Source organism: Rhinolophus ferrumequinum, chromosome 21 (assembly GCF_004115265.2).
Source record: "Rhinolophus ferrumequinum isolate MPI-CBG mRhiFer1 chromosome 21, mRhiFer1_v1.p, whole genome shotgun sequence".
In the NCBI taxonomy this organism is placed as follows: Eukaryota; Metazoa; Chordata; class Mammalia; order Chiroptera; family Rhinolophidae; genus Rhinolophus; species Rhinolophus ferrumequinum.
The window spans coordinates 54,786,481-54,799,427 of NC_046304.1; positions in this window are offsets into that span (position 1 = coordinate 54,786,481).

Genomic DNA, 12,947 nt, shown 5'->3' on the forward strand with positions numbered 1-12,947 from the left:
ATGTGGGAATCCAACCGGCAGCCTTCGGCGTTAGGAGCACTGAACTCCAACCGCCTGATCCACCGGGCTGGCCCTCCGGTTTTGTTTCTGAGAAGAAAAAATTTTGGCAAAAAGGACTGCTGCATGCCCTCCTGCCCCCATTCCTTGGAGTGGCTCACTGGTAGTGCCTAGAGGGAAAGAGTTTGGACAACCAAGTAAGCCTGGAGAAGTACCCAATGCCCACGAAGATCCCCCAAATCATCCTGCAGCCCACAAGACCACCAGCACTTTAGAAATCTTGCACAGGATGGGCGGGACAGGGCCATGGGGGATGCGGCGGCCGGCAAGGGCTTCCTGAGGCTTTAGGGTCAGTTACAGAAGTACACATGCCCACGTGTGCACTGGCTCCCCCTGCACAAGTTTTTTTGCTCTGTGGGTCATGGTGGGAAAGTCTAGAACCACTGCCCCCAGGACCTTCTGTGGCCAGGAATAGGGAATTGGCGATTCCAAGACCTCCGGGTCACCTGAGGCTTTGGGCCCAGAAATGAGGAGAGGGTGGCCAGGGACAGCACGAGGCACAGATTTGAGAGGCCCCTGGAAGACAGTAAAGAGAGTCCTCCCCATGAAGCTTGGCCTGTGGTATAGTGTGCGCACACACACATGCATGCACGCGCCCTCTGCCGCCCTGCAAACCCTGCCTGATCCTTCTAACCTTGGACCCTGCTCTCTGCCTGCCAGAGGCCTAGAATGTCCTTCCTGAAAGGCCCACATGCAGATCCCTCAGCGGCTTCTTGCCCCCAGAATGGTATCGAAACCCCTTCACTTGTCCTGCAATCCTTGGTGGGCCAGCTGGATTGCCCCAAGCCAGCTTTGGTGCAGATCCTGCTCTGGGAGGCCCTCCCGCTGGCCAGAAGCACTCTCAGCACTCCCCACCCCCACTGTGTGCCCTGTATTCGGCCAGCTCAGCAGTATGTTTGCCTGAAGGGCCCCACCCTAGCCCCTCATCCCCTGTCCGTGGCCCAGGGTCCGACACAGCCCAGCCCAGCTGACTGACACCCATGCCCAGCCTTCCGGATAGCACATGCCACATGAGGCCCTGACCCAGGCCAGCACAACTGGAACCACCGTGCGGGGCTGCAAGTCCCTCTCTGCTGTGCCTGGATTCTGGCCAGGGACAGTAGGAAGCTCCTCCCCAGCGTGGGCTGCCCTCTCAGGGGTGGTCTTGTGGGGGGAGGTGTGCCTGAAGAGGAGCTGGATTGGGGGGGGAGGTGTTGGATAAATTAGGTTGGCTGGCCACCCAGCCCCTCATGCCGGTCCCATGTTCCCTGGGGATGGCCTAGGGTCCAGGCCTCGCCCTGGACTCCACAGACCCTCTACCCTCTTCGACCAGCAGCGGTTAGATCCCGTTGCTGGGCTGGGGAGCCAGGACAGAGCCTCAGGGGAGGGAAGATGCCCAGGGCTGGCTGGGTGTTGCAGGAGGGGAATGGACGAGAGGAATCTCCTCCATGTGAGGGAATCTCCGTCCTGCGGCCACAGAGCAGGCTGGGCGGTGGAATCCGGCTGGCTTCAGGATTTGCCCTCTCCCCCTCATGGAAGATGAAATGTGTGCCCACCCCCAATTCCTGACCCTGCGGCCCCCATTTCTCCCAGCCTCTCCTGGTGCCTCTGCAGAGCTCTGGCTCCCGCAGGTTCCAGGAGAATGGCCTCTGTTTACTAATTTAGGCAAGTTGACCCCAACACAGGGGAGGACACTGTGGGCGGGGCCACAAGGGCGGGGTGTCATGGCAGCGCAGTGTGCAGGCAGAGGACCGGCAGCTGTGGGGCCTGGACGGGGACGGGCTGTGGGGTGGGCAGGGTCATGGGCGGAGCATAGAGGTGGAACTGACAGGCGTTCTGTCCCAATGGGATCTGCTGGGTAGTGGGGGGCAGCCTGGGCACAGGTCTGGGGGCCGTGATGGGTCGGGTGGGGAACAACTGCTGGCAGGGCAAGCTGTGGGAGGCACAAAGGGATTCGCAGATCCTGACACGGGCCTGTAAGGCTTGGGGTCTTGCTCTCTGCCCGCTCTTCCCACACCCCCACCTGCCCCACTCACACCTACCTTTCCCCGCCCATCACCGGGGCCGCAGACCACTGAAATTCAACTGCGTGGTGCGGGTTCTTAGCCTCAGTCCAGCAGGAGAGGAGGACGTGGGGCTTTTACAGCGGGGTGGTGGTGGTGGTGTGGCAGCTTAAGGAGGAGGGGCTGGTGGGGGGCATGGGTACAACTTCTCCTTGTTCATAGGACTCTGTGCCCCAAGAAGGGGCCGCCCTCCTCACCCACAACTCAAGGTGCTAGCCAGAAGCTTTGGAAAATAAATTAAAAATAAACCCTGGGTTGGGGTATGTGCCCCTTCCTGGCTTGCTGGGGGCAGATGGCCTAGAGCTGGCCTCTGCAAGCCCTGAGCCGTGTACCCCTGGATGATGGCCAAGGTACACTATGCTTAAGGCGGCCCCCCACCCCCACCAACACAACCCCGTCATGACCCCAGTCTGCCCCTAACCAGCCGAGGACTCCCCTGATCCCCTCCCCTCACTGGAAATACATCTTGGTGCAAATCAGTGGACTCTTCTGGGGGTGGGACAAAGGACTTAACATGTGCTCCCACTTTGCGCCACTGACACCTGTGGATTCTGATACCAGTTTCACTGCAGGAAATGAGCCTGAGGGTGTTGCTCAGAGAACCTCCCGACTCGTGGAACAGGGCTCATAGGCCTGATGTCTGCGGAGGTTTGGGGATCATGGCAGGACACACGACACCTCCACCAGGTCCCTTAGGCATGGCTCTGACAGGCAGGTGGGCCCCTGCCACCTCTCCCTCAGACTTGGGGCTGGACCCCCAGGCACAGCCCCAGGAAGAGAGGCCCCTGACAGAAAAGCCATTGCACCTCTCTGAGATCTCCCTGACTCCTCGAGGCTCAGGTGAGATCAGGCAGGGAGAAAAAGATAAATGTTTGAATTCTGCTTTCAAAGGTGTAATTTACCAAATTGCTGTAAGTCAGAGTTAGCTTAGGAGGTAAAGTTTCCTTATATCTGGAAAATAAAGATTAAAGAACCGGCAATACAGAAGGTCCTTGAATAACCACATTTTGTTCAACACTGTGTCATTATAAGTTAATGAGAACAAAATCACTTCCTGGCTGGGGCCACTGTGTGTGTGGCGTGTGCACGGTCTGTGTGTGTGTGTGTTTCCTCCGGTCTCCTCCCACATCCTGAAGATGTGCACGTGAACTGGCGTTTCCAGATTGCCCCAGTCTGAATGAGTGAGCGTGGCTGGGTGTGAGTGGCCCTGCGACAGAAGGGTGCCCTGTCCAGGGGGCTCCTGCTTTTTGCCCTGAACTGCCAGTAGAGCCTCTGGTCCCCCATGACCCTGAACTGGAACAAGAGGCTTGGAAAATAATGATCTTACTTGTTTTTATTCCTCTCTTAAATGCAGGTATAGCTCACATTTATTTCATTGTTTAATATTAGAAATGTAAAAAAGAACATAAATAGAGCCACTTTCAAATGGAGCAGGAGCTGCCATCCCAGAAGAACCACCTTCCTTGTTACCTTATTCCTCAAACCTTTGGGATGTTAAAAAGGCTAAACAACCTCGGGACTGAGCCTAAAGCAACATTGTATCCCAAACAACTCTTTGCAAAGGTAACAAGAAAGCACTTGTTATGACTCTGGGACTGAAAACTAAAAACACTGTTTCGAATCAGCATGACTATGTTTCTGCACCAGTCAGCTTCCTCTGGAGGGATGGAACTGCCCCCTTCCCTTTCTGGTAAACACCAGGCCTCTGTCGGCCACTAAGGTTTCTGTCAGAATCAGTGCTTCCCAAGTAGCTTTTCTTTTCTTTTCCCCCCCCAAGAACAAATAGAACATTTATGAAAATTCACTTCAAGACGAGTATCACTTACCTAATTCCATTTCCTCAGCTTTGTGTCATATAGAGCACATTTCTGACCAAAATGCAATTACGTTAGAAATCAATAGCAACATCAACAACAAAACTAGAAAACCTCATGTGACTGGAAATCCAGAAAAAAAAAGCTCAATACATCACAAGGCAAAGAAGTAATCATTATCAAAACTAGAAAGCATTTCGATTCTTCTGATGAAAGTATTATACGGAAAAACAAATGTCTTACAACTCAGGTAGAAAGAAAGTCATCTAGAGAAGAGGCATGAGGACTATTTTTGCAGAAGGAACTAGGATCGGAGGTTGGGTTCCCAGCCTGCTGCCTGTGTGCCACCAGACACAGAGCCGGGCAGACAGGTGTTAATCAGTGATGCAGAGCAATCTCTCCGGACACTAGAGATTCATGAGGCCCCACCCACAGCTAAGCCCACAGAAAGGAAGCACTCTTGTTGTGCTGTACAAGAGTTAAAGACAAACCTGGCCCTATTCTTCTTGCATCTTACTGAAGTTACAGATAAACTTGCCATTGGTCTCCTAGCCTTCCCGCCCCCATACCAGTGAATTTTCCATGGAAGCAGAAAACACAGGTAAACCCTAGGCTGGGATGAACCGGTCTGTCTTCCACTAGCGATTAGAGAGGCCATTGCATGTGGAGATGGCCTTTGTTCTCTTACTCTCTGCTAAGTAAACTTAGCTTTCACTGTAAACTCTATCAGCTCACTGTTTGAATTCTTTCCCACTGAAGCCAAGGACGCTCTTTTCTTTTCCTGTAATGAAAGCATACAAACTTTTTTGTTGTTGTTTTTACATCTGTTTCTTTTTATTTCTTATTTCTTATTTTTCAATTACAGTTGACATTCAGTATTATTTTATATTAGTTTCAGGTATATAACGTAGTGGTTAGACATTTATATAATTTACAAACTGACCCCCCCATTAGTCTAGTACCCATCTGACAACATACATACTTTTAACAGTAGTATTGACTATATTCTACCTATGCTTTACTTTACATCCTCGTGACTACTTTGAAACAACCAATTTGTACTTCTTAATCATTTCACCTTTTTCACCCTGCACCCCAAACCCCTCCCATCTGGCAACCATCAACTTGTTCTCTGTATCTATGAGTCCTTTATGCTGTGTTTGTTCATTTTATTCTTTAGATTCCACATATAAGTGAGATCATACAGTATTTGTCTTTGTCTGACTTGTTTCACTTAGCACAATACCCTCTAGGTCTACCAATGTTATTGCAAATGGCAAGATTTCATTCTTTTTATGGCTGGGTGCACAGGAACACACATGCACACATGGACAGACACAGTAAAACACAGGACACATACAATACACATGTGTGCACACCCACACAAACACGCAGGACTGTGCACATGCATTCACACACGGGCAAATAGCACACAGAGATGTGTGGACACACGTGTGCACACACATCTGCACACAGGCACACGTGGGAGTGTACATGTGTGTACACAGTGCACACAAGCACGCCCACATCTGGCTGACAGGATGAGGAGGCCCCGGAATGTCTGCAGGTTCATCCTGGAGCTGAGCTGAGCCAGTTGCCAGGCCTGGCCTTGTCCTCTGTTCGGGGCCCTCCTGCAGGACATCATGCTAAGGCGAGGAAGGAACCCTGGCACGCTCTGTAGCTGGTCACACAGGCTGGATCTCGGGGCAGAGCAGCCAATAGCACACTGGTGCAAGTGGCTCCCTGAGATGGCTGCTGCTTCCCAGTCTCCAGATGGCTCCTGGGGACCCTGCCGGGCCAGAACTGTCCCAGTGCCCAGAGCTCAGCCCAGTCCTGGAGGCTTTGAATCTAACCACGGTGGGGGAGGGGGCTGGGGAATGCTCGCCCCTCCAGGAGGGAGGCAAAGAGACTCCTCACACCATATTTTGTTTTCTTGAGGACAATGAGGGGATTGACAAGATTTAAGACCTTGCAGCCGCATCTTGCCTGGAGACTGTGCTGGTCCTTCTAATCTCAGGACTGTCCTTGGGTAGCCTGGGAAAAGCCACACCAGCTACTCCCAGACTGGGCCCAGCAGGAGGCCGGTGAGGATGCAGAGCTCAGGAGGAGCCGCCAAGCTTCCTGACCGCATGCTGCCTCCCTGTGGACCCCACTCCCACCGTGGGGCACTGAGGCCCCATACCTTTCATGCTCAGGAGCTCATGGGGAGCTGACTTCCCCCCACGCCCCGTCTACAGACACAGCCCCATGCACTATGGGTGCCAGAGCTGAGGGCCCTGCTGTTGGCTCCATGGTAAATTTGGGGGGCTCAGGACAGTTTTCTCCTCCACAGGCCAGGTGACTGGCTCCTCAGCTTCTTCTGCCTGCTGCCCCCATGCCCCGGCCTCTCTGTCACATGGAGAGGATGGGCCTTTCCTCCAATGTGATGGTGTCTCTGGAGAGTCCATAAGCCCCCTCAGAGTTGGCCGAGCTCAGACACGTTTCTTCTTCTTAGGCACCACTGCCCCCTTCCAGCAGCTGGTGCCTCCTGGTGGGGCTGGTTCGTCAGGAAGTGCTGTAAGTCGCCCCCCACCCACCAGAGCAGAGGGAACAAGTCCAAATAGACTGAGATGTACAGCATACTGTCCTGTCCGTAAACTAAACATGTGGCACAAACAGTCGTGGACCTCTGCCTGCAGTGGTGATGTCACCGCTGTCACCCAGACTAGCTCTCACACTGGGAATCATCGCGGAGCACGACGAAGTGCACCTGTCATCGTTTGCGGGCAAATGATAATGAGCAGCACCGGACTCTCTTCCCTAGAGGATGGAAACCCCTCAGCTGAGACCCACAGATGCCCCGCCTGGGATGACACCTCTGAGTGCAATAGTCCTGTCCAGCAGGGTCTGAGGCAGCTGAAGGGGCTGGAACCCCAGGGCACAGCATCGGAGAGAAGGAGGCCACGCCCAGCAGTCTGTGTGTGGTTCCTCTGAGTCCAGGGCTGAGGACTAGGCTGTACACATGTGGGGTGAGAACAGCTTCTAGGGATGCAGCTGAGCTAGTGACATGGGTGTTATGGCCCAGCCAGATGGGACAGAGCTCATTAACACCCAGTCCTACTCTTGGGTATCCTGCTATGACCTGTAATGGCAGGACCAGTAGAGGTAGGCCTACTCTAGTTCCACTCTCTGAAGCCCTGATAAAATTCACAGGGGAAATAGAGTTTGGAGGCTGAGTCTCACTAATTTAGAGGACATTGGGAAACCCCATACGTTTTCCACAGGTAACCCTAATAATGCACAAAACCAAACTTAAACAAGTTCAAAGTGATTAGTCAGTAATTAAACTGCTTACCAGAATGAAAATCAACACTCTTTAGAAGAATATAACAAAATCCAGACTCTTTATGGCACATCACCCACACTATCCAGTATACATTGAATTTTTTTCTAGAAATGAAAAGAAACAGGAGAATGCTATCCATAGTCGAGAAAAAAAAAATCAGCCAATTAAAAAATTGTCTGGATTTACCAACCAAGACTTTAAAGCTGCTATTATAAATATGTTCAAAGAATTAAAGAAAATATCATCTTGATAAGTGAACGCATAGGAAATTTCAGCATAAAATGCAAACTATGAAAAAGAATCAAATGGAAATTTTAAACTTTAAAAGCACAATAATAAAATTAAAAAAAAACATTACTAGATAAGTTTAACAGCAGATTGTAGATGACAGAAGAGTCATTAAATTTGAAGGCAGATCAATAGAAATGATCCAATTTCTATTGGATCTAACCAACAGATGGTTCAGTTGGTTAGAACACGAGGTCTGAACAACAGGGCTGCAGGTTCGATTCCCACATGGGCCAGTGAGCTGCGCCCGCCACAACTAGATTGAAGACAATAAGCTGCCGCTGAGCTTCTGGAGGGGGGTGCGCCAGATGGCTCATTTGGTTAGAGCGCGAGATCTCAACAATAAGGTTGCCGGTTCAATTCCTACATGGGATGGTGGACTGCGAGCCCCCTGCAACTAAAGATTGAAAATGGCGACTGAACTTAGAGCTGAGCTGCGTCCTCCACAAGTAGATTGAAGGACAACAACTTGGAGCTGATGGGCCTTGGAGAAACACACTGTTCCCCAATATTCCCCAATAAATCTTAAAAAACACAGTGAAAATGAGACTGCATTTCAACTTATGGAAAAACTGGGTGAAATGTTTCATATTAAATGCATCTGATTTAAAGCACAATTAAAGTTTCATAAAAATAAAATATTAAAAAAGAAATGATCTAATTTAAAGAAAGAGACCAAAGAGAAATCAATAGACCCTCAAAGACCCGCTGGATATGATGGATAATCTAATATAAAGGTAATTGAAGTCCCAGAAGAAGAAAATGAGAATAGGGCTGAAAAATGTTTGAAGAACTAATGCCCCATATTGCCAAAAATTTGATCAGAACCATCAACATACAGAACCTAGAGCTTACTGAATCCCAAGCAAGGTAAGTATAAAAAGAACTATATCAAAGCACTTTATAGCCAATCTGATTAAACCAAGATAAAAAGAAAATCTGGAAAGAGACCAGAGGAAAAGCACTCATATTCACAGGAAAACAATGGAATGAGTAAATGGGTGATTACGCCTCACACCAAAAAAGAAAGATTATAAGGCAATGAAATGATATCTTTAAATTGGTGATGATAATAATAATAATAATAATAATAATAATAATAATAGATAATATAAAATAAAATAAAAACCTGTCAACCCAGAAAGTCTATATGCAGCAAAAATATCCTCTAAAAATGAGGGTTAAACGAAGACATTTTCGGGTAAACAAAAGCTGAAAGATATTTGTCACCAGCAGACCTGCTCTGTAAGAAAGCTACAGGATGTTCTGTAGCCTGAAGAGAAATTAATCAAATGATGCCTTGCTTCTGCAAGAAGAAAGGAAGAATGCTAGAAATAATAAATACATTGGAAAATATAAAATACAACTTTTCTTTAAAAAATTTCCTTTGAAAACAATTGACTATTTAAAATAAAAATAAGATTGTAAAGCAGAATTTTTGGCATATGTAAAAGTAAAAGACATAACAACAACATCCCAAAGTATAAGTGAGGGTAAAAATAATTATACTCTTGTATGGTTATTACATTTGTGAAGAGGTATGAGGTGTCAAGTAGTTCAATACTGACCCTCAACAAATCCTGATAAATTGAGGAGGCATATGGTTTACACTAGACTACTAACAAAATAATTTGTAAATGTAGAACTAAGAAACCAATAGAGGAAATAAAGAAAAATACTAAACCTACTTGATTACCGCTCCCTTCCCCCAAGAAAGGCAGGAAAGGAGTAACAGAAGAACAAAAAGCAGAAGGAAGAAATGGAACACATAACAAGGCGGTAGTCATCAACCCAACTATACCAACAATTACATTAAATGTAAACTGATTACACAGTCCAACTGAAAGGCAGAGATTGTCATACTGAATATAAAAGCAAGACCATATGCTGTCTACAAATGACTCACTATAAATATGAAGTTACATATACAGTAGTACCTCAGTTTTTGAATGTCTCTGTTGAAGAACATTTTGATTTACAAAAGCCATAAACCCAGAAGTAAATGCTTCGGTTTTCGAACATGCCTCATAAGTCGAACATGTCACATGGCTTCCGCTGAGTGCAAGATCCTGAGGCCTAAATGTCGGCTGGTTTTGAACGTTTCAGAACTCGAATGGTCTTCTGGAACAGATTATGTTAGAAAACCAAGGTACCACTGTATGTTGAAGGTAAAAGATGGAAAAAGACACACCATGCAAATAGTAAGCATAAAAATCTCTGCCACAAAATGATACACATTTTACAGGAACACAAACACACACAATTATACACTGAAACACATTCAAATGGTTTCCGGGAGGGGTGTGGTATAGAAGACAGGACTACAAAGGAATGGGCCAGAGACAAAGACGGAGCATGGCATGCATGGGGGTGTGTGATAAGGAGATCCTCATCACCTAGATGTGGAGAAAAGAAAAACAAAACAAGGAAGGGAAAAAGCAATGAGGAAAGGAGGAGAGGGAGGGAGCCATAGCTGTGGGTGCCCACCCTGGCTCAAGGATGGGGAACACGTTTCATGGAGGGAACCGCCCAAAATTGTGCATTTTGAGGCTTTTGCTTCTGTCTTCCAAGCAAGGGGAAGAAACAGCAGGTTAGGGGCCCAAGGTCAGTCTGTGAACCCCAAAGAGAACTGTCTGCTCTTCCCAGGGTGCAGGCGGCCTTTGTCCAGAACACAGCTGGGCAGTCCCGAGGCCTTGCTCAGGTGGGAGGGGAGGCGCTGAGGCTGCTGTAACGGGAGATGGGGGGAGGAAGTCCCGCCCTGCTGTGCTTGGGGTGCCCAGACATGGTGTGGGTGGCGGGGACAATCCCGGTGCCCAGCACAGGCTGGTGGGACCATAATAAATGGAGATGACAGCTGTGGACTGGGCTTGGGAACCCGGGCCCCAAGCATTCCTGCATCGAGGACAGAGTCCAGCAGATGGCGCCACCGTCCACCAGCTGAGGCTTCCGGAGGATCCTCCCATGGAGACCCACGCACCCATCCCGGACCCTGCCGTCACCGTGGTGACTATCCCTGACTGCAGTTTCAAAACGCAGGGGCTTACCTCCCCTTCTCTTAAAAGACAGAAGATGGATGACTCCCCTGCTGTTCTGGGGCATTCCTTCTGCGTCGCCCTTCTTCCCTGTATTCCTTCTTTATTTCGTTTTCCTTCGCCTTACTACTCCTTGAAAAATCTTTCTGCAGCTCCAGACTGTGTGTCACCATCCATGTCATTAGGAATGCTTTCAGCTGCCAACAGGCAAGTGACATCACGGGAACAACAGGAGTTTGTGCCTCCTGGAGGGACGAGAGGGACGAGGCACCAGCCAACACCTGCAGACCCAGGCTCCCTTCTGTCAGCGCTTCTCCTCCTTGTCCAGCTTCCCTGCTGTGAGGGGGGCCCTGTGAGTCCTTCCAGCCAGTGCGAGAAGTAATGTGGGTCCCCTCTGGGCTCAAGCGGCACGTGTCCTCTGTCCTGCATCTCAGCTGGTGAAGCTAGGGTGACTTAAACTACAAAGGATTGAAGAGGCCTGGATTCCCTACTCACCACGCGTGCAGGTGACAATGTGATGTGGACAAATACGCTTTCAGGGCTGTTCTTTCTGCTGCACGACCTCGCCCATCCTGACAATCACTCCACTTTGGCTTTTTTTTTTTAGTATAAATTAAGTAATTAATAAACTAATTCTAGCATCGTTTGTTGAAAAGACTTTTCCCCACTGAGTTGCCATGGTGACTATTGGAAACCATCTGACAGGGTAAGCGTGTGTCTGCGTCTGGGCTCTCTGCTGTGCCCAGGACCTGTGGCCGATGCTGTGCCAGGCACACTGGCTCGATACCGGAGCCGGACAGCAGATCTTGGAGTCAGGCTCTGTGAGTCCTCCAGCTTTGTTCTTTTCCAAGATTGCTTTTTGTATCTATGCATTTAGCATTTCCATATAAAGTTTAGATTCAGCTGGTCAATATTTTTGTAATGTATTTGTTTGATCTGAGTACCAGTCATGCCAGCCTCCAAAATGAGCCAGGAAATGTCCTGTCCTCATCTATTTCCTGGAAGACTCTGTGTACCAGTGAAGTGGTTCCTTTCTGGAACATTTCACAGAATCCGCCAGTGCAACCATCTGACCCTGGGGATTTCTTTGTGGAAATGTTTTTGTTAATAAATTCAAATTAGATAATAAATAGAGGGCTATTCCAATTTTGAATTTCATCTTGGCTCAGTTTCTAAATAACATCTTTACTGAGATATCATTCAAAAAAGTGTACAGTTTTGACATGTACCATTCAGTAACTTTTTATTATATTCACAGATGTGTAACCATCGCTTGCCCTATTCCAGAATAGTTATTTCCATTACTCACGGAAGTCTGAAGTCACAAAAATACAGACCCAGTTAAGACAGGGAGCCGTCGCCCTCCGGGAAAGTACATATGCACACAATTTGCAGGTTATGATCTTAAATCCTAAAAACACCTCAGTGCGGTGGAGTCTACATTCCTTATTTTACAAAAGAGAAAATGAGGTTTGGGGGTGCTAAGAGACTTGTCTGAGGCACAGAGGTGGGATTCAAAGCAGTCCAACTGGACCAGAGCTCAGTACTCAGGCACCTGGGAGGCAGAACCCCACCTGTCTGGATCAACCTTCGTGGGGGATGGCATACCTGACAACTCTTCCATGTCTGCGAATGACCAGGAAAGCAAGATCGATTTGGGGTTACAAATAAATTTCATCGAGTGGGCGAATTCACAAACAGACAACGAGGACTAGCTGTGTTTCCATCGCCCCCAAGGGAAGCCCGTACCCATTTGCAGTTACCCCCACTCAGTAGAGCCTCCAGCCAGGCAGCTGGTCCCCGCTGCAGGTCCTCATCCCAGAAGCCTGCGCTCGCTCAGCACCCGGCACGCAATGGCAGGGGTGCACTGAGGCTCAGTAAACACTCATCCAAAAGGTGTTAGAGGGAGGGCTGAGTACACAGTTTAGTTCTTAAACTTAACAAGATTTTAAAATTTTCTGATTATACATCTACCATATTATCCATTATGACACAGATTTTGTGATCTGTAAAATATGAAAAAGTGGGAAAACATTTTACCAATTGTTGCATTTGTCAGAGGCAGTCATAGATAAACATTTTGGTGTGTTCCTTCCAGGCTTTTTTTCTCTCTGAAAAGTATATGGACCAGCTAGCCGGCCTGGCAGGCCCTGCAGCCTCAGGATGCCACCCAGCCGCTCGGGTGACTGGTTCTTGGACCTGGTGTGGGGAGGGGTTGTGCCTCAGAGATGGTCGGGGCTGTAGGTTGCTCCAGCTGGACCAGGGGCAGCTTGGTCCGATCTGATGCGCTGCTCTGTGCTCTGTGAGCACAGGAAAGGTCTGTGGGGCGGGGATACTCATCTAGTTTCTGGGTCTTGGAAGATGTCGCACATTCCACGTCTGGGAATAT